The 26,300-nt window shown below is 38.8% G+C and overlaps 1 long non-coding RNA gene across 2 annotated transcripts in view; it reads left to right on the plus strand.

Moving 5' to 3' along the window:
* The first annotated feature begins 5,077 nt into the window (after positions 1-5,077).
* Positions 5,078-26,300, plus strand: part of LOC129058625 (uncharacterized) — a 32,578-nt gene continuing 11,355 nt past the window's right edge. For both annotated transcript variants that reach the window (XR_008523881.2, XR_008523882.2), the window contains exons 1-2: positions 5,078-5,165; positions 22,093-22,196. This is a non-coding gene — a long non-coding RNA (uncharacterized LOC129058625). The remainder of the gene's footprint in view (positions 5,166-22,092; positions 22,197-26,300) is intronic.

A 26,300-nucleotide genomic window follows, 5' to 3' on the forward strand; every position in this document is an offset into this window, starting at 1 on the left:
GTGATTCTGAAAGTGGACCAGCACATCAGCATCTCCTGGGAATTTGTTAAAAATGCTAGTTCTTGGGCACCACATCAGACCTCCCGAATCAGAAACTCTGAGGGTGGAACCCAGCTGTCTGTGTTTTTACAAGCCCTTCAAGTGATTCTGAGAGCCTCTGTTTCCAAATACAGTGAGACCAGAGAGGGCATGAGGTTCCACAAGGCAAGTACAACTTCAGCTGGACCTTGAAGGAGCTCACTAGTGCGAGAGACTTTGTACATTGAAGACCCTGAAGGCAGAGAAGAAGCCATGAGAGTGACTCACTTAAGGACCAGTGAGTTGTATGTCTGGATGGAGGAAAGGGAGATCCTGAGTGGTGGGCAGGGGCAGAAACAAGATCAGCCAGATCAGGAGCAGTGAGGTTGAGGACAGTCTTGAAAAATGAACACAAAAATGGTCTTGTTGCAATATAAGATTGAAGATTTTTACCCTGAAGAGTGAAAAGGGTAGGGAAGAGGAGAAACAGAGAGAACAATCCCCCCTACTACATCCTCCAAGAGTGGGACTTTCTTTTGAAAGGTGTTAGAGGGTATAGTATGAAAGCAAGAGCCAGATGTCCAAAGAACAATTGAAACAACAGTGGTCAGATGGTAAGACCCCAAAAGGAGTCAAAGGATGTCACCTTCCTTAAGGGTCCCATGCCCCTTCCTTGGCCCTTAGTCTCACTCCATCATCTGCCCCATGACACCCCTAACATGGTACAAATCACCAGGGAAGGAACTCAAAGAAAAAAGTAAGGCAGCAATATGAAGACTGAATTGTAAGTGTGATCGACATTTCAGTTTTAGAGGAAGCTTCTAAACTTTCCTTTGAAAAAATGCCTGAAATCGCCAAGGAGAAGGAGTAAATTTTTTTTATTTAAATTAAATTTTAAAACCTTCACCAAACCTAAAACAAGGTTTATGGGTGTCAATAGGTTAAATTCCTGTCCCCTGCCCAAATTCAAAACCAACTGAAAAATAGATACAAAATCAGGTAGATGGAAATCAAAATGCCCGCTTTATTAATACATATACTTTATACATAGCATTCAACGTTTTTTCTGGTTGTTGTTTGTTTATTTGTTTGTTTGAGATGGAGTCTCGCTCTGTCGCCAGGCTGGAGTGCAGTGGCATGATCTCGGCTCACTGCAACCTCTGCATCCCAGGTTCAAGCAATTCTCCTGCCTCAGCCTCCCGAGTAGCTGGGACTACAGACACGCACCACCACACCCGGCTAATTTTTGTATTTTTAGTAGAGGCGGGGTTTCAACATGTTGGCCAGGATGGTCTCAATCTCTTGACCTTGTGATCCGCCCACTTCGGCCTCCCAAAGTGCTGGGATTACAGGCATGAGCCACCGCGCCTAGCCGTATTCAATCTTTAGCTACTGATAATGCATTCCAGAATTAGATACACTGGCCCACCCATGCCACAAACAGGCAAGACTGAAGAATGACAGAAACAGAGAAGCAGGATAGAATGGGTGGTCTCTGCAGACAGGCCCCCAGAGAGAGAGAGAGAGAGAAAAGGCTGAGACTCTTCTATCTAGATCAGCAACTGCACTGGTCACCCTTCTCCCTGCAGAGGAATGAATGAGTGGGCAGAGGGAAGCCAGGAGAGTCTCTAATGAAAGCTCCTCCATCTAGAAACTGAAACTGGGGATAAGCATTCCCCTGTATAGTGCCAATTACATAGGAATTTCTGCCAGATACAGCCACAGAGAAGACCATACATCCAAATTATTGACTATCATATTGCCATTAATAAAAATAAATCAGGGTTTTCTACTGACTTAGAAAGATTTCCACAAATTAATATTGAATAAGAAATCAAGATGCAAATATTTTATAAATGACTGAAAATTATGAGTGTGTATATTCATACATGTATATTGCTATATATTTGTGTAAAGATAGCCCAGAAAAAAATAAGGAAGGATACATGGTAGGTTGTTATTGTGGGTTATGTTTTGGAGAAGAGAATAGGAGAGGAGGAGGACAAAGAGGAAGGAAGGAAACAAAGGAGTGAGGGAGGGAGGAAGGAATGAAGTGTGCTTGCTATGAGTTCATTTATCCAATTGTTTATATGTGTAAGGAAAATGTTAAAAATAAAAATTTTTAATATTTTCATTTATATTTTTCAAACATTGGCAACCAAGGAAATGGTATCATGGAAACTGCTGTCTATGATGCCCACATCCTCTCAGGTCCCTAGATAAGATCATTTTTCAGTCTTGTGTCTCCTGCACATCCCCTGAGCCTCATTCCTAGGTAAGTTTAAGATGTATTTACTTGGGTGACTCAAGTAACTCTGTATGGAGTCAACTTTGCTGCTAGAGCCTGCCCTAACTTTGTACCTCTGTAGTAGGATCAGGGTTCAGCCAGTGCCAAGAAATCCACCTTACCTCCTGCTGGGCCTCCCTGATGCCATCTTCCTGACAAAGACTGAGCTCTAATCAACAGTGGTGATAACTATCTTATTCACCACCATTTCCCAGTCCCTAACCCAGAACTTGGCACATGGTGGACCCAAATACTAATAAACAAATGAATCAATGTATGAATAAACTATGTAACATCAGACACTGAATAACAGATCCAAACCCCTGAACATATTCCCCACACCTACCACTAAGCCTGCTCTCCTAAATTCTAACACTACCTCAGTAAACACATCTAATTTTCACATCTCAGGTGCTTCTGATTTGAGCTGATACTCTTTCTTCAGACTTTTCATCTTGAAAGAGAATATAATTATCAGAGAAACTGAGTTGGGGACTTGGGGTGATGGGGAAAGAATGATGGATTTTGTTTGGATCATGTCAAAATACAATAGACATCCAAGTGAAGATGTCCTCTTATCTGATAGTGAACAGAGGAAAGATAGAATATAGATTTGGAGGATCTCAAAGATGGCAGAAAAAGTCACAAGGAATCATTGCAGTCTCTGACTAGAGACAAAGAAACAAATACTCACCTATGTCTGATTTCTGCATATAGCCCAAAGTCCCAACTAATCTACTGGCAGTGGCTTTGATAAATTGCCTATGCTGTTCTCTATAGATTATCTGTTTATAGATATCTGTTGGTTGTCCAACTCACTGGTCACTCTTCTTGAAACTAATAGAATTTTAAATCCCATGACCTGGCCTTCTTGCCACACCAAAAGATTGCATTTGAGTATGTTTTTATTTTTGTAACATCTACCAACATTCACCCTAACCCCTAGAAATCATATTATCTTCACTATATGTAAAAGAAAAAAACGCATTGACACAGTTGTTAGTACCTGAAATCACACAGAAAAGCAGCTTACTAAATTCAATTGCACTTTCTTTGACTCTCTCATGTTTCTTTTGACCTAGCTTCTTGAATAACAGTGCTGTATCTGTTTCACTTCTCTCTTTCTATACAATAAATCCCTTGCGGGCAGGAAATACTCCTTGTATTGTCTTATATTGTTAGAGTGACTGCTTTACTTGCAGGATGGATGAATGGATTAATTTTTTGTAAAAGATTAGATAGTCACTGGCTTTTATCTCTCAAGCTCTAGAAGAACTACAGATAATTCAATTTTACTAGAGGCAGTAAAGTGTTATTTTAAGAAAAACTGATCTTTGGAGCAGAAGGTTTGGAAATTATATTAGTCTCTTACTAGTTATGTGACCTTGGCCATGTCACCTAATCTCACTGAGCCAAAATTAACTCATCTGTTTAAAAATGTTAATTATACCTGTACTTTCTACCTTGGAGGGCCATTGTGGGAATAAAATGAGGTAACATGTGGGAAATCATTTTCAAACCTGTGCTATAGCTCTTCTTTCTCCTTGTCTCCCTCCTCTCTTCTCCCCTCATCTTTTGTAAAGATGAAGTATTGCTATGTTGCCCAGGCTCGTCTTGAAGTCTTGAGCTCCAGAGATCTGTCCTTGGCCTATCAAAGTGTTGGGATTACAGGCATGAGCCACCATCCCTGGCACATTCATACAGGGTATTGCTATGTTGCCCAGGCTGGTCTTGAATTCCTGGGCTCAAGCAATCCTCCTGCCTCAGCCTCCCAGGTATCTGGGGCTTAAAGGTGCATGCCACTGCATTCAGTTCCCATTCATGACTTTAAAAACAATGTCTTATCAAGCCAGAAAGGGCAGTTCCAAGGGAAGGGAAGTTCCTCAAAATTATAAAGGTCATCTACAAGAAAATCTATAGCTAATATCATACTTAACAATGAAAGACTGGTTTCCACCTAAGGTAAGAAACAAGACAAGGATGTCAATTCTCACCACTCCTACTCAACATTGTCCTGGAGGTCCTAGCCAATGCAATAAGGTAAGAAAAAGAAGTTAAAGGCATACGGTTTGGAAAGAAAGAGATAAAAATATCCCATTCACCAACAACATAATTGTCTATATAGAAAATTCCAAGAAACTTTTTTAAAAAATAAAAAATAAAAAGTTTCTATAATTAATAAGTGAACTTAGCAGGATTGCACTATACAAGCTCTACACAAGAAAATCATATTTCTTTTTCTGTAAGCCTCAGTTTTCTCATCTGCAAATTAAAGAAAATAATAAAATTTGCCCTAAAACTTAATTTTAAGAGATAAACAGTTAATGTATGCAAATAATTCAGCATAGTGCCTTGCATATTGTAAGTGCTTGATAAAAGCTGTCACATCACTATTATTAAATATAGGAAGGCAGATATGAAGGCCTGTGAAGTTGATGTAAAAGAGAACTATGGGTTTTGTGGACTAAAATTTCAATATGAGATCAGTAGATCTAGCTACCAAAAATAGCTAAGGCAATCTTAGGACTGCATTCTGAGATCTCCAGAATAAGGACATACTAAGCACACATATAAGATCCTCAACTTGAGTTCTGTGTTCAGTTTTGAATGCCATACCTTAACAGGTACATTGAGAAAACCAGTGGCCTCCTTAAGGAATATGAGCAGGAGGATAAAGGTTTAGGAAACTATGCCATGACGACAGCAAATAAGGCTAAATGGCAGTGGCTTATCTCCATTGGCTTGACAGTTGGCTTGACAGTTGGCTTGACAGTTACATGATAGTAGCCCACAAATATGCAAAGATCTGTCATATGGTATGAAGACAGACATTCTCCAGAAGACATTCTGTGACCAGAAGGTAGCAAGTATACACTTATTTAAATATAATACTATAAATAAAAATGAAAGATCCTCCCAAATTGGGCTGGTTACCTTGTGGGATGGGATGAACAGAAATATGATCCCCATATTTATAAATGAGGAAAATTAAGACTAAAATTAGGGAACTTGACCAAAAGCTCAAAGCTAGCCAATATACAACCATGATTTAGATCTTGGTCTTTTGCCTCTGTATCCAAGGATTGTTATGCTCTTCAGCAAGTCAAAGACAGGGGCTAGGACTGGAGTCCACAGTTTTTGGCTCAGCTATTTAGTCAAGTGGCCTGGGCCTCATGAGTGAGAAAGGTGGAAGCCAAAATGCAACGTTTTGAAGCAACTTTCTAACTATGTTGGAGTTAGTCCACAGTGCTGAGTTTAAATGCAGAAAGGTGCAGAATTTAACCATCCAGCTAGTCAGAGCTATCCACCAAATGAATGTGGGATAGGGTGATGGGGTGTGAGCAGATGCTATTGATGTTTTTTGCCGAGTGTTTGAAAACCCACTATGAATATTGATGCCAAGAGCTTGTTGCTGGCTTTTAAAAACAAACAGAAGATGGAACAGCCATTTTTTTTCTCAATACAAGATACTGTTAGCCAAATACAGAATTTCAGTTTGGTTAAGAAACACAGGTCCATCACACATTTACTCCTATTGTGAAAATGTGGTTCTTGATGCTTTGGAGAGTGAACTCTCCTGAAAGTGTCATAGTAACCTCAGCATACAGAGGCCCAGGCAGCCAGGCCATATGTGTGACGATGCCTTGTCCTGACAGCTGAATCAGCCAATGAATGAATTTTTAAATAATTATTCAATCTCTTCCAACAGAAGCTCATTAGCTGCTACCATTGTCACCCTCTATCTTGCCAATGAATTGAGTTTTCAGTTCAGTAAAAGCTTAGAATTTTCCTACTCATGCAGGCAGATTAAAGCTCTCAACTAACTCAGGTGTAACTTATTTAATTCACCATCCAACTAATTACTGCAGATGCAGATAAACTAGGCTAATGGGAAAGAATCCACCTCCTAAAACAAAACAAAGAGCAAGTAAGCATGTTTCTCAATACTCAGCAAAGGCTGTGTCAGATGGCAGACATTTTTTAAAAACAAACAAAAATATGCTCCAATGACTTTGAAAATCAATGAATTACAAAGGGAAAAAATATAGTATGGTCTTTGTGCATTTAGGATCTACTTGGTTCAACTCTGAATGTCATTTAACAACAGAAGTAGAATCAACTGTTTTAATCAAGTGAAATTTGAATTCTCACACAATTTCATTTTAAACCAAGTATTTTTTATTACCAATGAATAAACTATGTAGACTAGAATGAAGGACATTTTTTAATGTGCACTCTCTGCCCTTTAGAGAAGTTAACTTTGAAATGTAAACTTAATTGCATGTCTTTTACTCTAAATAACATTAATTGGATGTATTTTATTTTAGTAAAAATGTATGTTTTGAAGGGAGACAAAAAAAATCAGACTTTGTTTTGACAGGTCATTTTCTCAAAATATATATTCAGGAAATAAGTTATTTGAGCATATGATCTGAAAACAATAGAGAACCAATTTTAAATGTCCTGTTAATTCATTTTTTCATTTACAAAGGTTATAGACTGAATAAAAGTAAGTGGTGCTGGGAAAACTGGCTAGCCATATGTAGAAAGCTGAAACTGGATCCCTTCCTTACACCTCATACAAAAATTAATTCAAGATAGATTAAAGACTTAAATGTTAGACCTAAAACCATAAAAACCCTAGAAGAAAACCTAGGCAATACCATTCAGGACATAGGCATGGGCAAGGACTTCATGTCTAAAACACCAAAAGCAATGGCAACAAAAGCCAAAATTGACAAACGGGATCTAATTACACTAAAGAGATTCTGCACAGCAAAAGAAACTACCATCAGAGTGAACAGGCAACCTACAAAATGGGGGAAAATTTTTGCAATCTATCATCTGACAAAGGGCTAATATCCAGAATCTACAATGAACTCAAACAAATTTACAAGAAAAAAACAAACAACCCCATCAAAAAGTGGGCAAAGGATATGAACAGACACTTCTCAAAAGAAGACATTTATGCAGCCAAAAGACACATGAAAAAATGCTCATCATCACCGGCCATCAGAGAAATGCAAATCAAAACCACAATGAGATACCATCTCACACCAGTTAGAATGGTGATCATTAAAAAGTCAGGAAACAACAGGTGCTGGAGAGGTTGTGGTGGGATTGTTGGTGGGACTATAAACTAGTTCAACCCTTGTGGAAGTCAGCGTGGCGATTCCTCAGGGATCTAGAACTAGAAATACCATTTGACCCAGCCATCTCATTACTGGGTATATACCCAAAGGATTATAAAACATGCTGCTATAAAGACACATGCACACGTATGTTTATTGTGGCACTGTCCACAATAGCAAAGACTTGGAACCAACCCAAATGTCCAACAATGATAGACTGGATTAAGAAAATGTGGCACATATACACCATGGAATACTATGCAGCCATAAAAAATGATGAGTTCATGTCCTTTGTAGGGCATGGATGAAGCTGGAAACCATCATTCTCAGCAAACAATCGCAAGGACAAAAAACCAAACACCGCATGTTCTCACACATAGGTGGGAATTGAACAATGAGAACTCATGGACACACTGGGGCCTGTTGTGGGGTGGGGGGAGGGGGGAGGGATAGCATGAGGAGATATACCTAATGTTGAATGATGAGTTAATGGGTGCAGCACACCAACATGGCACATGTATACATATGTAACAAACCTGCACGTTGTGCACATGTACCCTAAAACTTAAAATATAATAAAAAAAAGTTTTCTAACTTAGCAGAGAATCGTATTCTTGCCTATGAAAGAGAATCTCCATACAATATTATTCTATTTTACTAGTAACTACTACACAGTAACATTACATTCATGATACTCCTAGTAACCCATCACTGTGAAATGATTTTGGAAATATTTTATGGCCTCATTGTACAATAACTACACCCATTTTTGAGAAGTATAGCCAAGGATAACATCCATGGGCAATACAGAAAAGTTCAAGTACTCGCTCCATCATTCACTCTCTGTGTAACCTCAGCGAATCCCTAACTTTCTAAGCATCAGTTTCTTCATCTGAAAAGTAAGAGTATCACTGCCGTTTTCTAACATGTAGCACAACTGAGCAGAAACAAGCCTTGATTACCCAAAATTCCATTAAAATAAGCAGGATGTTGGAAGACTAGCCATTAAAATCTCGACTCATTATCAGATTATAGAAGTTCATTCCTTCTGGATTTCTACATACCATATAACAAAACAAAAAGGGATGCTTGAAATTAGCATTTTGTGATAACCTCAAAATTCTAAACCAGATATCAGCCTCCAATTCTTGAACTCTCTCTCTTTCTCTCTCTCTCTCTTCCTCTCTCTGATTCTATCTGTGTTTTCTTGTGCAGGTAAAGTCAATAGCCTCCCCAGTTATGGGCCAGTGAAAGAGGTGTATTTTTAAACCCTCTTTGGTTTAAATTTGCTTCCAGCTTGGAGGAAGAAACCATCAACGACAATCCATTGCCCTGGAACATGGATGCCAGGACCCTTCCTGGAGAACCTAATTTAAAATTTCCTCAGCAACCATAACTCATGATATTTCCCTAAATGCGTTCTCCAAAGTTAAATCCCAAAAGGGAAGCTAAGAGAGAGGAAAAAAAAAAAACAGGCAAGAGGCTCAGTGATTAAATTGTTTGGAAAACTTTACATTTTTAAAACTTTTTTATGCCCCTCATGAAAATTCTTAGTTCTTCTTAGTTTAAATGAACAAATATTTGCAGAAAATAAATCTGTTTAAATTTGTTTAACCTAGTATTTCCCAAACATATTTGACTTTGTCCTCATGGTAGCTATTCAGAAATCCCAATTTAGAGGAAGGCAAAGCAAGATGGCAGACTAGAAACCTCAACTGATCATTCCTCCCACAAGAACGCCAAGTTAACAACTGGCTACACAGAAAAAACAACCTTCACAAAAAACAAAAATCAGGTAAGCACTGGCAGTACCTGGTTCTAACTTCATATCACTGAAAGAGAGAGCCACTAAAGAGATAGAAAAAACAGTCCTGAATCGCCAGTGCCATCCCTTCCCAACCCTGGCAGCAGAGGAGTAGTGGGGAGAGTTTCTCTGGGTGCTGGGGGAGAGAGAACACAGCAATTGTGAGGCATTGAACTCAGTTTTGTCCTGTTAGAGCAGAAAGAAAAACTGGACCAAACCCAGCTGACACCCACCCACAGACAAAGCATTTAAATTAACTCTAGCCAGAAGGAATTGCCATCCCAGCAGTCCGAACTTGAGTGCCTGCAAACCTTGCCACAGACGGCTGCAACACTCTGTGTCTCCAAGCAAATTTGAAAGGCTGTCTAGGCCATAAAGACTGAAACTCTTAGGTTAGCCCTAGTGCTGAACTAGGCCCAGAGGAAGTGGACTGAGGGGGTACATGACATACGGAGACACCAGCTGGGGCAGCCAATGGAGTGCCGGTATCACCCCTCCTCTAATCCCAGGCTGTACAGCTCAAGGCTCCAAAAGAGACCTCTTCCTTCCACTTGAGGAGAGAAGACGAAAGAGTAGGGAGGACTTTGTCTTGCATCTAAGATACCAGCTCAGCCACAGCAGGACAGGGCACCAGTCAGAGTCTGAGGCCCCCATTCCAGGCCCTAGCTCCCAGACGACATTTCTAAACAAACTCTGGGCCAGAAGAGAACCCATTGCCTTGAAGGAAAGGACCCAATCCTGGCAGCATTCATCACCTGCTAACTGAAGAGTCCGTGGTCCCTGAACAACCAGCAACAATACCCAGGTACTACATTGAGGGCCTTGGGTGAGCCTCTGAGACTTGCTGGCTTCAGCACTACACCAACTGTGGTGGCTGTGGGGCAAAACTTCATCTGCTTGAGAAAAGCAGAGGGAAAAGTAAATGGGATTTTGTCTTGCACCTTAGGTAACAGCACAGCCACAGTGGGGTAGAACACAAGTGGGCTCTTGGGGTCCCCAATTCCAGGACATGGCTCTTGGATGACATTCCTTGACCTCCCATGGGCCAGAGGGGAGTCTACTGTCCTAAAGGGTGAGTAATGAGCCAGACAGCATTCATGACAAGCTGACTTAAGAGACCTTGGGCCTTTAGGGAACATCAGCAGTAGTCTGGCATTACTCCTCATGGCTTGGGGTGGCAGTAGCTACAGGGTGAGGCTCCTTTGCCTATGGAAAGGGGAGGGAAGAGTGGGAAAGAATGCATCTTGTAGTTTTAGTGCCAGCTCAGCCGCAATACAATAGAATACCAGATAAACTTTTAAGGAATTTAGCTCTTGTCCCCGACTCCCAGAAGGCAGTTCTGGACCCACCCAGGGACTGGGGGTCCTTGCCACCATGAAAGGAAGGACCTACAGGCCTGGCTGACTTTGCCACCTGCTGACTGTAGAGCCCCAGAGCCATAAGTGAATATAGGCAGTTGTCATGGAGTGGCTACAGCAGGCCTTGGGTGAGACCTAGTCCTGTGCTGGCTTCAGGTCTGACCCAGTGCAGTCATAGTAGTGGTGGCCACAGGGGTGCTTGTGTCACTTTACCTCCACCTTTAGCTAGCTCAGAACAGAAAGAGAGACCTTGTATGTTTGGGAGAAAGCAAGGAAAGAGAACAAAAGTCTCTGCCTGGTAATGCAGATCTCCCAGATCTTGTCCAAGACTAACAAGACAGTACCTCTACAAGTCTGCAAAAACCACAGTGTTACTGGGCTTGGGGCGCCCCCTAAAGCACAGCTTAGACCACAACACACAAGTCATTTCAAATATCTGGAAAGCCTTCACAAGAAAGACAGCTATAAATAAGCCCAGACAGTAAAGACTACAATAAATAAAGAACATCTACTAGCATCAACACCATTTAGGAAAACATGACCTCATGAAATCACTAATTAAGTCACCAGGGAACAATCCTGGAGAAACAGGGATATTGTGAACTTTCAGACAGAAAATTCAAATAGCTGTCATAAGGAAACTCAGTGAAATTCAAGGTAACACAGAGAAAGAATTCAGAATCATATTAGATACATTTAACAAAGAAATGGAAATAATAAAAAGAATCAAGTAGAAATTCGAGAACTGAAAAACGCAATTGGCATAGTAAAGAATGCATCAGAATCCTTTAATAGCAGAATTGATCAAGCAGAAGAAAGAATTAGTAAGCTTGAATACACGCTATTTTAAAATACACAATCGGAGAAGACAAAGAATAAAACACAATGAAGCATGCCTACAGGATCTAGAAAATAGACTCAAGAGGGCAAATCTAAGATTTATTGGCCTTAAAGAGGAGGTAGAGAATAAGATAGGGATAGAAAGTTTATTCAAAGGGATAATAACAGAGAACTTCTCAAACCAAGAGAAAGATATCAATATCCAAGTACAAGAAAGTTATAGAACACCAAGCAAATTTAATGCAAGGGAGACTACCTCAAGACACTTAATAATACTATTCCCAAAGTTCAAGAATAAAGAAAGGATCCTAAAAGCAGAAACAGAAAATAAATAAATAACATAAAATGGAGCTCCAGTATATCTGGCAGCAGACTTTTCAGTGGAAAACTTACAGGCCAGGAGAGAGAGGCATGACATATTTAAAGTGCTGCAGGAAAATAACTTTTACCCTAGAATAGTGTATCAGGTGAAAATATCCTTCAAACTTGAAGAATTAAAGACTTTCCCAGACAAACAAAAGCTGAGGGATTTCATCAATGCCAAGCCTGTCCTACAAGAAATGCCAAAGGGAGAACTTTAATCAGAAAGAAAATGATATCAATAAGCAATAAGTAATCACCTGAAAGTACAAAACTCACTGGTAATGGTAAATACAGAGAAAAATACAGAATATTATAACACTATAATTGTGGTGTGTAAACTACTCTTATCCTAAGTAGAAAGACTAAATGAAGAACCAATCAAAAATAATAACTACAAAAACTTTTCCAGACATGGCCAGTACAAAAAATATATAAATAGAAACAATAAAAAGTTGAAAAGTGAGGGAGCAAAGTTAAAGCATAGAGTTTTTATTAGTTTTCTTTTTGCTTGTTTATTTCTTTGTTTATGCAAATAGTGTTAAGTTGTTATCAGGTTAAAATATGGCTAATAAGATAGTATTTGCAAGCCTCATGATAACCTCAAACCAAAAAATATACAATGGATACACAAAAAATAAAAACCAGGAAGCTGAATCATATCGCCCAAGAAAAATCACCTTCACTAGGGGAAAACAGGAAGGAAAGAAGGAAGAAAGAGAAACCAGAAAACAAATAGGAGCTAAAAATAAAAACAATTGAATTCATGGACATGGAGAGCAGAAGGATGGTTACCAGAGACTGGGAATGATAGTGGGGTTGGCGGGAGGCTGCAGCTGGGGAGGAGATGGGGATGGTTAGTGGGTATAAAAACATAGTTAGAATGAATAAGACCTACTATTTTATAGTACAATAGGGATAGGGTGACTACAGTCAATAATAACATAATTGTAAATTTTAAAATAACTTAAAGAGTGTAATTGGATTGTTTGTAACTCAAAGGGCAAATGCTTGAAGGGATACTCCATTCCCTGTAATGTGCTTATTTCACATTATATGTCTGTATCAAAACACTTTATGTACTCCATAAATGTATACACCCACTGTGTACCCACAAGAATGTTAAAAATAGAAAATAAAAACAAAATTTTGAAAAAGAAGTCTCACTTTAGTATTCCACCAAACACATTTAGGAAATTCTTGTTCAATTACTTGGTGCCCAATATCACTTGAACCACCATCACATAGCCACTATATAGATCAAATGACGATTCCCAAGGGAAAGAGTTTTTCAAAGTTACAATGTGTTTTGGTGATGATTCAGGGAAATTCAACAAACAAAAGGAAGACAAGCAAGAAAGGAAGTCTACATCAAAATATGAAGACTCTTAGCCATTATATGCTAAGCCATTACAAGGGATAGGAACCTACCCAAAGAGACTTAAGCAAATAAGGACATGTAGTAGTAGTTCATGTATCTTAAAAATTCAAAGGTAGATTAAGCTTTGTAATGTAAATATTATTACCAGGCCTCTTATTTTCCTCTGTGTTAGCTTCATTCTCAGTCAAGATCCTTTTCTATGGCAGTCTCTGACCACTTCAAACTAACAGTCTACCAGTTCAGAAGCCCCAGAAGAAAGAGCTCAACTTCCCAAAGGTCTAGCAAAAGTCCCAGACCTGACTTGAATTGAACCAATTTGGATCACCCACCCATTCCTGAATCAATTTCTGTAGCCAGAATAGACAAAATAACGGATGGAGGATGGGCCTGGCAAGAAATGTTCCCCAAAGGAATCTTAGGGTGATGTTACCCGAAGAAAGTGGAATAGATGCTGGGTAAACAAAACAACCTGGGTATCCAGAATATCCATCAAAGAAGGCCTACCTGTGTGTATCTCCTTGGTATATACAGACCGTAAGACAATACATTATCTACTAAGCTTTTCTGCCTCATGGCGCTGTCCTGCATCCAGGACTCCCTGTGCAGACTTCCACAAGAGGAGAAGCACAGGTTTACCTAGGATTAAAAGCCATATGAAAGATAGCTATGCCTCTTATTCCAGGCTAGGAGGCCAGAATTGGATGTGTTTATCAGGACACTCATGATGCTTAGTCGTGATTTTTAAGTAGTCTGAGCCATGCTTCAGGCATGTTCTGTAGAGGTAAGTGATTTTATTGTCAAAAAAAGTAACCTGCTGACATACATTAATGACGTGTGTGTGTGTGTGTGTGTGTGTGTATTCTTCTGTACCCTTACAATGAATTCCAAACTTCTATCATCCCATGAACCAAAGAGAAAATGACAGATGTTATTTTTTGGATAATCTGCTGTTCTGCTGAATGCTTTAGAGATTCTGAAGTTTAATCTTAATGTAAAATATTCTCTTATCATAAGGTTCCAGTAGTAATGGGGAAGGGTAACTAAGTAATGCTACGTAGTAAAAGAACATGGACTTTGGAACTAAATATATCTTCATCTACTCATTCAACACATATTTATTGAGCAATTAAGAGGTGCCAGATATTATTCTGTGTGCTATAGATAGATACATCAGCAAACAAAATACAAAAATACCTGCCCTTGTGTAGATTACATACTGGTGGGACTTGCATTCAAATTTCAGGTAATCAACTTGATCATCAACTAACCATATAAACTTGAATTTTTTTCATCTGTAAAGTGGAAATGAAAATCCCTTGCTTTTAGATGAACAGTAAGAACTACATGGGATGATGCAGAACATGTCTCTAGCATGTCATCTAGGACACGGGTCCCCAACCCTGGAACCTCAGACCAGTACCAGTCCTAGGCCTGTTAGGAACCTGGATGCACAGCACTAGGTGAGCCGCGGGCAAGCGAGCATTACTGCCTGAGCTCTGCCTCCTGTTAGATCAGCATTGGCGTTAGATTCTCATAGGAGAGTGAACCCTATTGTGAACTGCACATGAGAGGGATCTAGGCTGCACGCTCCGCTCCTGATGAGAATCTAACTAATGCTTGATTATCTGAGGTGGAACAGTTTCATCCCCAAACTATCACCCCGAGCCCACCCTGTCTGTGGAAAAATTGTCTTCACAGAACTTGTCCCTGGTGCCAAAAATGTTGGAGACCGCTGATCTAGGACATAGTAAACATGCAATAAATGGCAGCCACTCTTGTAGCTATTATTCTAGTCTGTACAAATGGTTGAGTATCCACAAAAGACCTAAAGTAATGTTTTTGCAATAAAAAGAGAGTACACAAAATTAGATCTAAAAATCATAAATGAATTTTCCCAGTAGACAAAAAACATTGATAGTCATAATGTTTCTTTACGTTATTGAGATAGTAAAAACAGTGTGCAGAAACAAACGAATGAGAGGCAGAAACAAGAATCATCCGCCATCAACATTCTGGAACATTCACTTTTTAGGACAGTCCTCTGACCTCTGCTCGACCCCACCACTCTTTGCTGTCCCGTGATTTTTCCATATAGTAAATAGAATGTTATTTCGGTTCCGCCTGGCTTTTCACATCAAGAGTTAATAATCAGAGAACTCAAGGTTTAAAAAGTATGGTTACTCTAAAAGAAAAAAAGTGAGAGAGAGAGAAAAAAAAATGATACCATAAGAAAACTGTGTTTCATGGCCACATAACACCAGCAATAGAACACTAATGGTTGTTAAATCCTACAAGTGAACAGATTATTGAAAATTTCAAAGTGGCAGCTTTGATTTGAAGATTCACCTCATTGACTATCTAATTCATTCCTAATGACATAATCATTGGTGAACAGTAAACGCAATTCAGAGGGTCAGAACTCTCCTATTAGTCATTAGCTTTTATATCCAGAGTACTATTTTACTACTGAGCCTTGTATTTTACTATTTAAAAGAAGAAAGTATCACAATTTTTAAGGTGATGATAATTAAGTGCCACCACAAACTGCACATGGTTATTATAGCACAAGTAGCTATCTGAGACACACACAAAATACATTTAAATCTGTTTCACATACAAGAAAATTTTTCAAATAAAACTCAGCTAGAGATAAATTAATTACCTTATTATGTTCCACAAGGAAAACAAGTGTTAGATACCCTGCTGCATTGTTTGTGGTAAGCAATCAATATTTTACTGTCTAACCATATTTAACTTTACATGTATATTTAAATCCCTTTCTACTAGGAATTCTAATACAATACTCTAAGCATAACTCATGGCCATATTCAGGTGAATTAAAGATTCCCTGAAATACACAACATGAAGGAAGTAGTATTTCATCTGCATCTGTTTCTCTTATTTATTACCTAATCCTTCAACCCCCAATTCTCCCTACAGTTCTTTATTAATTTAAACAAAATATGTTCAATTGGACTTTTCTTAGTAAGGCACAAATCTGTACACTTACCCTATCACAAACCATTAATAAAGACCAAAAAAATTATACATAGTGAATACTTATATCAAAATCGGTTTCTAAAATGTTATGAGACTAATTAAAGAATTGTTCTTCCTTGTACTAGGCTCCTTTGAAAGGTTTGCTTATAGGTTCAAGCAGTTCAAATATTGATCTGTTTCCTGTATTCTGGAGATGGATGGGACAGAACTGTAGTGTTTGGCTTTGCTATAGTTAACCTGAAAGCTTTTTAAATGTGCCTGAGAAATTGGTAAGTGGCAAGTTCAAGAGCTCTTTAAACATGGGAGATGTCGTCATACCTACTGTTTGTTTGTTTTTTTTAAAATTTAAAATTTGTGATCAATGCCTCTATATTTCAAAATCCAATCATGGAGCTAATGCTAAAGAAAGCATAGTGGTTAAACAGAAACCATGCATAATGATGATGCTGGGTCCATATATATATTAATGTGATGAGTCCTAGGAAAGGGGAAGAAGGGAAACCTGCCTTTTGTGTCAACTTGAAGTTACTGGACTTGATTTATCTTATTTTGCAGTTTATAAGATTAAAGAGTAATGTTCATTTTGCCCTTACATTTAATGTTTAAATTTAATAAATGTTTTCATCTTCGTGTCCATATGTCTGCTACTTCCCTTTCTCAAAATTTCAAAGTTGAATATTCTCTTAGAGCTTATTTCTCAGTAAACTCAAAAATTTACACTAATATTGTATATTTCCAAGGGTTGCCCACAAATTCACAGAGTAAATCAATAAGTCAATGTCCCTTACTGTATCCATCCCAACTGTGCACAGAACCCTCCCCTATCTCATCTGGAGAGACAGCAAAGAAATGAAAGGCAAGGTTTCCATCTAATGAGGTTGAGTGGACTTGGCACCCCAATATGAATGCAAGCATTTATCCAATCATATTAGTAAAAATGGACAAGTTATTTGATGAACAGGATAGCTCTGAGCAATGTCATCATATAATATTAATTATCATATTTTATAACCCCCAGAGGCAAAGACTGGCTGTTTTGCAGACTTTTTTCCCAAGGGTTATAAAGTTCTCAATCTAGTGCTTTTTCAAAAAAAATTAAAGATATTTTTATTGGAGGAGTAAAAGAGAAGTGTGGAGTTTAGCCAGGGCAGGAGGTTACTCTTTCTCTTTTTCCATGTCTAAAAACATACAGGTACGGATTATGCCAAAAAGCCTTCAGTAACAATTCATTGTCAATCCTAACCTAGGCAATGCTCACAATTATCAGATTTTGTAATTCAAAAATAACTGTAACATATTACATGAAATTGAGTTCTTCTGAATTCTCAACTATCTAAAATTTTTAGGAGGAAAGTGACCCATCAGCGGTGTTTTTTCACGGCACTTGAAATAATTTCTCAGTCCTTTATCCTTTATTTACAGTAAATTTTTCTTTGTTTGCAATAACTTCAGCAATGAAGATCATGAATAAGGGAAAATGCATACCTTAAATTGGAATCTCTCATCATCCTTTGCCAAAAAGCCTCTAACATCTGACCATATTCTATGGACTTCTCACTTCCCACCATAAATTTCTGACCATAATTCTCCATCTCTCTATAACTCACCATCTCACTATAGGCTCTCTAATCTATACATAATGGTAACTCTTAATATTTCCTCACTTTGAATTAATCCAATTAACTTTAACCCTTTTGCTGCCCCATCTGGTTTAATCCCACTTTGCTAATAAGTGAGACCCGGATATTGCCTGAAAAGTTATAATGAGTCCCAAGAAATGTCCAGGTAGGGTTCTAACAAATTTAAAATGAGATGCAACTCATTTGAACCATTTTCATAGAGCTCAATAAAAAAAAAAATCACATCACAGTCAAAATTGTATCGGTAAGTTATTACTTCAATGCTCCGTCCATATCTCTTGGGATCGTTTTTGAAGAAATGCTCTCGAACTACTGAAACACACTTTTGTGCATTCTAATGACTGAGACGTTCAGGAGTATGAAAGTCCAGCTCTTTTGCCATAAGTTTTGGAAAAGCTGCAGTTGTAAAACAAGAATTGATCGTCATAAAAAGGAATAATCAGAAATGATAAATTTTGGCAATTAAAAATATAATTGCCATAAAAAATTTGATAGAAAACATGGGGGGTGGAAGAAGAGAAAATATCCCAAAACACTGAGAAAAAAAAAAAAGAAATGGGAGACAAACAAAGAATCAGTTGAGGAGATCCATGAATGAGATACAAGAAGAAACTAAGAAAATAAAGGAAATAAAACATTGGAGGCAAATTTCCACAGCTGAAAAATGACAGAAGCCATGAGATTAAAGGCAACTGCAAAGCGCCTAACAGGATAACTTTAAGAAGAGCCATCTCTAGGGATAATTTGACATTTCGGATCACCGAGGACAACACGAAGATCCAAAAATAGTCACCTAAAAAGAACAGGTTATCTATATAGGAAGGAGAAGCACAAAGACATCAGACCTCTCATCAGCAACATTAGCTGCTAAAAGATAATGGAGTAACACTTTAAAGTTATGAGTAGAAATTATTTTGAATATAGAATTCTATTCATGCCAAAATAGCAAGTAAAGCCAAAACAAATACATTTTTAGACAAAAACTTTACCTCCATCAGTCCTTTGTAAAAAGTAACTTGAGGCTGTAAACAGAAACACAAGAAACAGGAAGACATGGAATCTAAGAAATATTATTTCTAAAGCAAAAATTCGGTGAACCCATACCCCAGATGGAGAGCTATGCAACAGGACTAGAGTACGGTTGTTCCAAAGTAGAATGGGAGGCCAGGAGGATCCAAGAAAAATGTCTTCAAAAAGAAAGTATATTTTATTGCAGTCATTTTAAAATAAAGGAGCAGGTTGAGCTTAGCAATTAAATTCAAACATATGTTTATTTTCTCATGGTGAAGAGAGTGAAAGAATGTCAATGGAAGCTCCAAGAAAAATTACTAGTATCAGAAAAAAATTATTCAAATATTAAACAAGTAAAATATGGCATGAGTTTGAACAATTAAGCTGGGTAAGGACATTAAAGTGGAGAGAAAATACACGTAGTGGATATTTTCACTGAGTGGATATTCACTGTATTGGATATTTTCACTGATATTTTCAAGGCTGACTCACTTATCGCCCGGCTGCTCGCAATAGCAGATGCTGACTGCTCACATCTTTGTTCTTGGCTGGGAATTTCTCTCATCCTCAGGGAACTGTCTAGCCCCAAGGTTTTGTTCCCTGTAGAATTGTCTAAGATCTCAGTTGCAACCACCATGCACATCAGCTCCTTCCTCTGCCCAATCCTGTCTTCCTTACAATGTCTCCTTCCTCAATTCCTTGCAATCTTTCCTTTCTCACTTCTTTGTGAGTGAATCTCCCAAGAGCACTCCCCATGCAATTCTCCATCTCAGAGTCTGTTTTTAGGGAACCCAATCTAAGACACATGTATAAAGTCACAAAGGTGGAAGGGGCGTGGGCATTCAGAAGATTGCACACAATTCTCTATGACTGAGCAAAGGATTCATGTGGAGAGCCAGAAAGAGAGGAAATTAAAAGACATGTTATTTTTGAAGCAAAAATTCAATGAACACGTATCCCAGGTGGAGAGCTATGCAACAGGACTAGAGAGTAGTTGTTCCAAAATAGAATGGGAGGTCAGGAGGATCCAAGAAAAATATCTTCAAAAAGAAAATATATTCTTTCCTTTTACCAGTGAGTGAAGGCCAGTGAGTGGTGAAGTATGAGTACCACACTATGGAATCTGCATGCAAAGCCAAAGCTGTATGACCCTGATTAGTCAATCTCTCTGAACCTCAGTGTCCTCCTCTGTAAAATGTCCAAAAAATCATCGGCTCTTGTGAGAAAAATGAGATAGTGTCTATGAAAATGCTTTGTGATGAGATTCAACTGTAAATTATTATTAACAGACATCAGCCTATAATGTTTGAGCATGGTTTCAGGCCTGATAAAGTAGGCTGACTGTGAGTCTATTTATAAGAACTAAGAGAACTTCATCCTAAGGGAAAAGGGAATCAGATATGCATGACAGTCTGATAACAGTGGTTACTGGAGGAGGGAGTGATTCTGAGTTATGAGTTGTCACCTGGATTTACTTACCCTACCCTCACTTTCCTCCACCCCCAGTCTCCATGAAATTCATTTGTGTTTGTGGTGATGGGGGATGGGGGAGAAGGGAAGGGAAAGAAGAAAGAATCAGGGAGGGAAAGCTATGGATGAGAAAAGGGAGAACTATTGCAGTAGAGCTCTTTAAGACAATTGGCACAAATAGCTCTGCTTCATGGTATAACCCAAAACTGGGAGAGAAACATTCTATCTGCTTCTGCCAGGAATATCATGTGGCTCTGGCACCCTAAGGACTCCAGAAAGTATGAGGCCCCATTGCCACCTAAGAACTCCCATGCATCAATGGTAGTGATGCTTAGCAACAAAGGTGGAACCATAAAGGGCAGCTTGGCTGTGGGCCCAGTGAAATGTCAGAGAGGTGGAGGCCTAAGTAGAAGGAGGCAATGGAAGAAATGGTAAGAATATGGGGGCCATATGTGGTACTCATCAGAAACCATGTGGGACTCTCAACAATAAATGCAGGACCTTTTCCAGAAGTAAAGGTCTTGCAATTACAGATGAGAGGAAAACCAAAGAAATATGTGTTGTTACTGTTAATGTCATGCCATTTCAACCAGGACTTATGTCGCCTAGGGAAACATAATAATTACTATTATTATTTACCAGATAATAACAATCTGTATAAGAAAATGCCCTTCATTTCTTACTTACCATTGCCTAGCCTAATCCCCTGCAAAAATAAATTTATGACTACTTCATTATATCAGGTTTTCCTAAAATTAGAACATAAAAGATATTACATTAAGGCCTCACTAATGGCACATCAGGTTCACTATCAAAGGATGACTAGTGAATTAAGTGAAAGTCCAAAGATGCTGGAATGTCCCAGAAGCACTCAGACATCCATGTGTATCATCTATAAATGTATCTAAAAATTCCTCTGGAATTGATAATATGTCCCATCTGCAACATCTCCTTGTGGGGGTAAATGTCATATGCTACTACCCTTTGGGTAAACAGTGTATCTCTCCCTGAGCCTGTCTAAAACTCTAAAGAGTGTTATTTATCATCAAGTGTGTCTTTCCACAAGGCATACTGAGTATCCACATTTGCTAATCATTCACAGCATGCCCTGAGCTACACTAAAACCTGGATCAGTTTCTCCTGTTCAGCTGTAGTGGGTTACAGCTGATGTGGTACTGCCTTCTTACTGATGTTGCTGACAACAGTGCGCATTGACCTCTGTTATTAAAAAAACAACAAATAAAATTTTGTAATCTAACCATATTCCCTGCAGATTCAGAGAACACATCGAATTATTTATCTCCTTATCAATAAAGTATTTGTCTGTCCCAAGCAGAACTTCTGCCAGTGAAGTCTCATCTGTATTGTTCCTGACTAGACATCAGGATTCACTCGAGTTTGCGGTCACTCTTTTCAGAAAGTTCAGATTGAAAAATAAGTAAATAAATAAATCATAAATTTAAAGTTTGGAGAATTGTTTTTGTTTTTAGGGTCTAAGGGGAGCTTTCAGATAATTACATAAACCAAAAATGTTTTTAAAATAACATTTTCTACGTCTTTTTTTTAGCTGAGAAAAGTCCTAATTATTCATTCCCCTTTAACATGTCTTTGCAAAAATATCCGAACTAATTTCTTGTAATAAACACAGCTAAACTCATGGTTCTTTTCAGATTTTTTTTTCTCTCGCTAAAAATTTTCTTAAATGTGGAACAATATTATTGTCCTCAACTGTAACAGGATCTATTTCTCTTGTGTCTTTTAAGCTGTTTATCATTTGCTTCTCTATTTCAGATGGAATTAATCTTCTACAAACAGATTATGCTCTAAGATGTTTTACAGCTAAAAGCTCCATCAAGACTTTTTCACAACTTGTTAATGGAACAAAAAGCAACCAGGTAAGTGCATTCCAGGTGCTGTAATAAATGCTTACCACTGCATTCATTGAAGGCATCAGTGTTGTTTCACAGACATCTAGGAAGCCTTTTTGTTTCATATATCATTGAAATATTCAGGACCTTTTGTATGAGCCAGAGATATTCTTAGAGTGTTTAGCATCGATAGCAATGAAAACTGGCATGACAACATCTTAAGCAATCTAAAATATTGTATGGGAGTTCCTGCCTCCCTTTCATTGTAGGGCTACTAAAAATAAATTCATTTCATCATCCCTCAACCAACACACACACACACACACACACACACACAACCACCACACACACTAATTGCCACCGCTTAGGCAATTTATTACTTTTAGGGCTAAATTCTGCCTTTTTCTTTGACAGAGATACTATAACTAGATTTAATGCATAATGAAAATTTTAAATTTCAATTGACTTATACCCGGTGGATCTAAAACATCAATTAATTGAACATATTATGCATTATGTGTGACTTCAACTCAGAATATTTTACAATGGAAGATCCTGCTCAGCGACAGCTTCTTATTGGCAAAATAGATAAGTTCCTATCAAAAGAAATGAACTTGGCCTTAGTGAGACTCATTTCTCTACTTCAGGTTGATCAGGCCAAGACTCTTGAAATCATCCATAAGTTCTCTCTTTCTTTCACACCAACAGCCCTAGTTTAATATAACCAGAATCCATTGTCTCCCTATCTCAACAGCCGCCATCTGATCCTAGAGTCTTCAAGCTGGTCTCCCACCTTTCCCCTTTACTCCTCCATAAACTATCCTCTACCAAAAGCCAGAATGTTCCTTTAAAAACATAAGTCAGAGCCGGATGCAGTGGCTCATGCCTGTAATCCCAGCACTCTGGGAGGCCGAGGTGGGTGGACTGCTTAAGGTCAGGAGTTTTGGGCCAGCCTGATCAACACGGTAAAACCCCATCTCTTCTAAAAATACAAAAATTAGCCCAGCATGGGTGGCAGGTGCCTGCAATCCCAGTTACTCAGGAGGCTGAGGCAGGAGAATCGCTTGAACCTGGGAGGCAGAGGCTGCAGTGAGCTGAGATCACCCCACTGCACTCCAGCCTCAGTGACAAAAAGAGAGAGACTCCATTAAAAAAAAAAAAAAAGTCATACTATGTCACTCTTCTGCTTCAACATCTCCATTGGCTCCCACCTCACTATGAATAAAAAGCCAAAGACCTTATCATGGCCCAGAAAGCCCTTCCTGGGCTAGGACCCTATTGCCTTTCTCACCTCATCTTCTATCACCCTTTCCCTAACTGATTCCAATCTAGCCACACTGGCTTTCTTTCTGCTCCTCAAATACTCTATGATACCACCTCCTATTCTTTCCTCACGCTCTTTGCACTTGAGATACTCTCTGCCAAGAATAAATTTCTGCCAGATATCCATTTGGTTGGCCTTCTCACTTACTTCAGAACTCTGCTCAAGTAGCACCTTATCCGAGAGGTCTGCCCACCATAGAAAAGAGCTTATATACCAGATCCAATTTATGTGCCTCCTCAGATTCATTTGTCTTACCTGTTCCCAGACATCAGCCATTTGCCCTACTTCCTAGATGGAGTAGCTCCACCAAATGCAATTAAAGCTCTGCAATTCTTGTGATCAAACCGCTGGTTGACACCTTCATCTGCTCATCTCTTAGCTCTGCTGGCTGAGTTGGCTTTCCCTGTGAAGAGAGAGTCAGCCCTCTACAGCTCCTGAGTCCAGGTCCAAACCAACTTGGGCCATGAAGGTTCTGGCCTCCCCAATAGCTTCCCAGAGAGACCAGATAACACAAACCAGAAGTGGAACATCGTGTTAGGAAAGCTTTGATCGGTGAGAAACAAAAGATGGGAAGAAAGCAACATAAACTGCCCTCCTTTCCTCCCTCCAGCAGACAGTTTTAAAGTGTAAAGCTCCATATAGCCTCTCTGGAAATGTCCTTAGTGATCAAGCAGCCAACTATTCCTTCTGGGGCTGTGACCAAATGTGCCACCTTGTATTCGCTTCCCTGATTTCACTGCTTTATGTTCCCTTTTCCCCTACTTTGGCTGCCCTGGAACCTCATCTCCTAAAATTTTTAGGACATAAGGTGTATCTCAGGCTCTGTGTTTTAGGGAATCTAAGATATGCTTACACACACACACAATCGAGCTATACTCAAAACCCTGATCCTGCTTTATTTCTCTTCTCTGTTTATCACTTATCTTTGTGTCTATTGCCACCAGTAGAATGTAAACTCCATGAGAGCAGAGACTATTTCTTTTGCTCACTGCTGTTTTCCAATGCCTATAACAGTGACTTGCACATAGTGGGCATTTAATAAATATGGGTTTAGGGTCAGGCACGGTGGCTCACACCAGTAATCCCAGAACCTTGAGAAGCAGAGGCAGGGGGCTTGCTTGAGGCCAGAAGTTTGAGACCAGCCTGAGAAACATAGCGAGACTTCATCTCTACAAAAAAAATTGTTTTTAATTAGCTGGGCAGAGTGGCATCCACCTGTAGTCTTAGTTACTCAGGAGGCTGAGATGGGAGGATCACCTGAGCCTGGGAGTTCAAGGTTGTAGTGAGCTATGATCCCGTGACTGCACTCTAGCCTTGGTGATAGAGGGAGACCCTGTCTCTAAATATGTGTGTGTGTGTGTGTGTTTAGACAATGAATAAATGAGAATTTTGTTTGCCTTTGTGGAATTATGCACCATTTTACATTCAAAAAAACAGAAACTTAAGGAGTTCAGGTTTTTATTCATAATCTACTTTTCTATATCAATGTTTCCACATGGAGTATTTCCTGATCTTCTCACTCTCCTAAATTTCACCTAACTTCATTGGTTATCTCTCAACTCAAAGTTCAACTCCTCTTAAAACCCACTTTCCCTAATTAGGCTCCCTGGTGACATAAGTATTTCCTTCCATAACAGTCATTTTTTTTCAATCCCCCTAGACAGTGCAAGTACACCCTTAAGAGTATACTTTATGCATTTTACCCATTCTTACAGAACTGCATAATATCCTAAAATAGATTCAGAATGTCTTTAGCCCTTTCTCTACCACACATCTTCTCAGAGATACACACAAGGCTGTTCCCTCCCACATCTAAACCCCTCTTGCTAATCCTGTCAATAATAACTACTAATTGCTGAGCACATACAATATGCCAGGCAATCTGGTAGGCATTTGATCCTCACAAAAACCCTGAAAAGTATAAAATACCTTAAAACTCACTCATATTAAAGTGTTTGGGTCTTACTATATTCTCCTCTGAGTTATTAGGCTGGATGAAGCTGACTTAGTCAACAGAAATGAATCAGTCTGGCACAACTTTATTCATCAAGGAGCAAGTGATTCCATGGGAAAAGCAAGCCTACCTCCTTCCTCATACTCCTCAGTTTACAGTCCTGCCCAAATCAGTGATCCATGGCTTTGTAACTCTCCTGGAATGACTCCATGAGAATACATCCTATCTCTTTATGTAATTTAAAGCTCCTTGAGATCAGACATGTATTTTATTCCTTGGTTGTTTCTGGAAAACTGTACTGTTTCTTGAATCTATTTACTACCCCTGGTGTAAACTCTTGATCAAACACACTATAAGATAAAATCAGTAATAAGAAATTAGCCTTAAAAAATCAAAATTATCTAGAAGACCATTTAAAATATGGATTTAGATATATTTTCATTAACAGTTTCATCCTATGTGTATATTGCATCTTGACATATTGGTTAATGATTATGGTATGCATATACAGAGCTTTAAAATAATGGTAATGATAACATGAACCAATCACAATTAACAAACTACTTCAAAAATAAGAAAAAAGAGAAATAATATACTCTAAAACATAGACACAAGCCTGTGCAATTTTTCAAAGATGTTTACATTAAGTAAAACTCAACTCTTTACTTTAAAAGCCTTCACTAAACATGTAAAGTTTCCTTTTTTTTTTTCAGACAAAGTCTCGCTCTTGTCCCCCAGGCTGGAGTGCAATTGCGCGATCTCGGCTGACTGCAACCTCTGCCTCCCAGGTTCAAGCAATTCTCCTGCCTCAGCCTCCTGAGTAGCTGGGATTACAGGCGCCTGCCACCTGTAA

The sequence above is a fragment of the Pongo abelii genome, chromosome 2, assembly GCF_028885655.2.
Source record: "Pongo abelii isolate AG06213 chromosome 2, NHGRI_mPonAbe1-v2.0_pri, whole genome shotgun sequence".
Lineage (NCBI taxonomy): Eukaryota > Metazoa > Chordata > Mammalia > Primates > Hominidae > Pongo > Pongo abelii.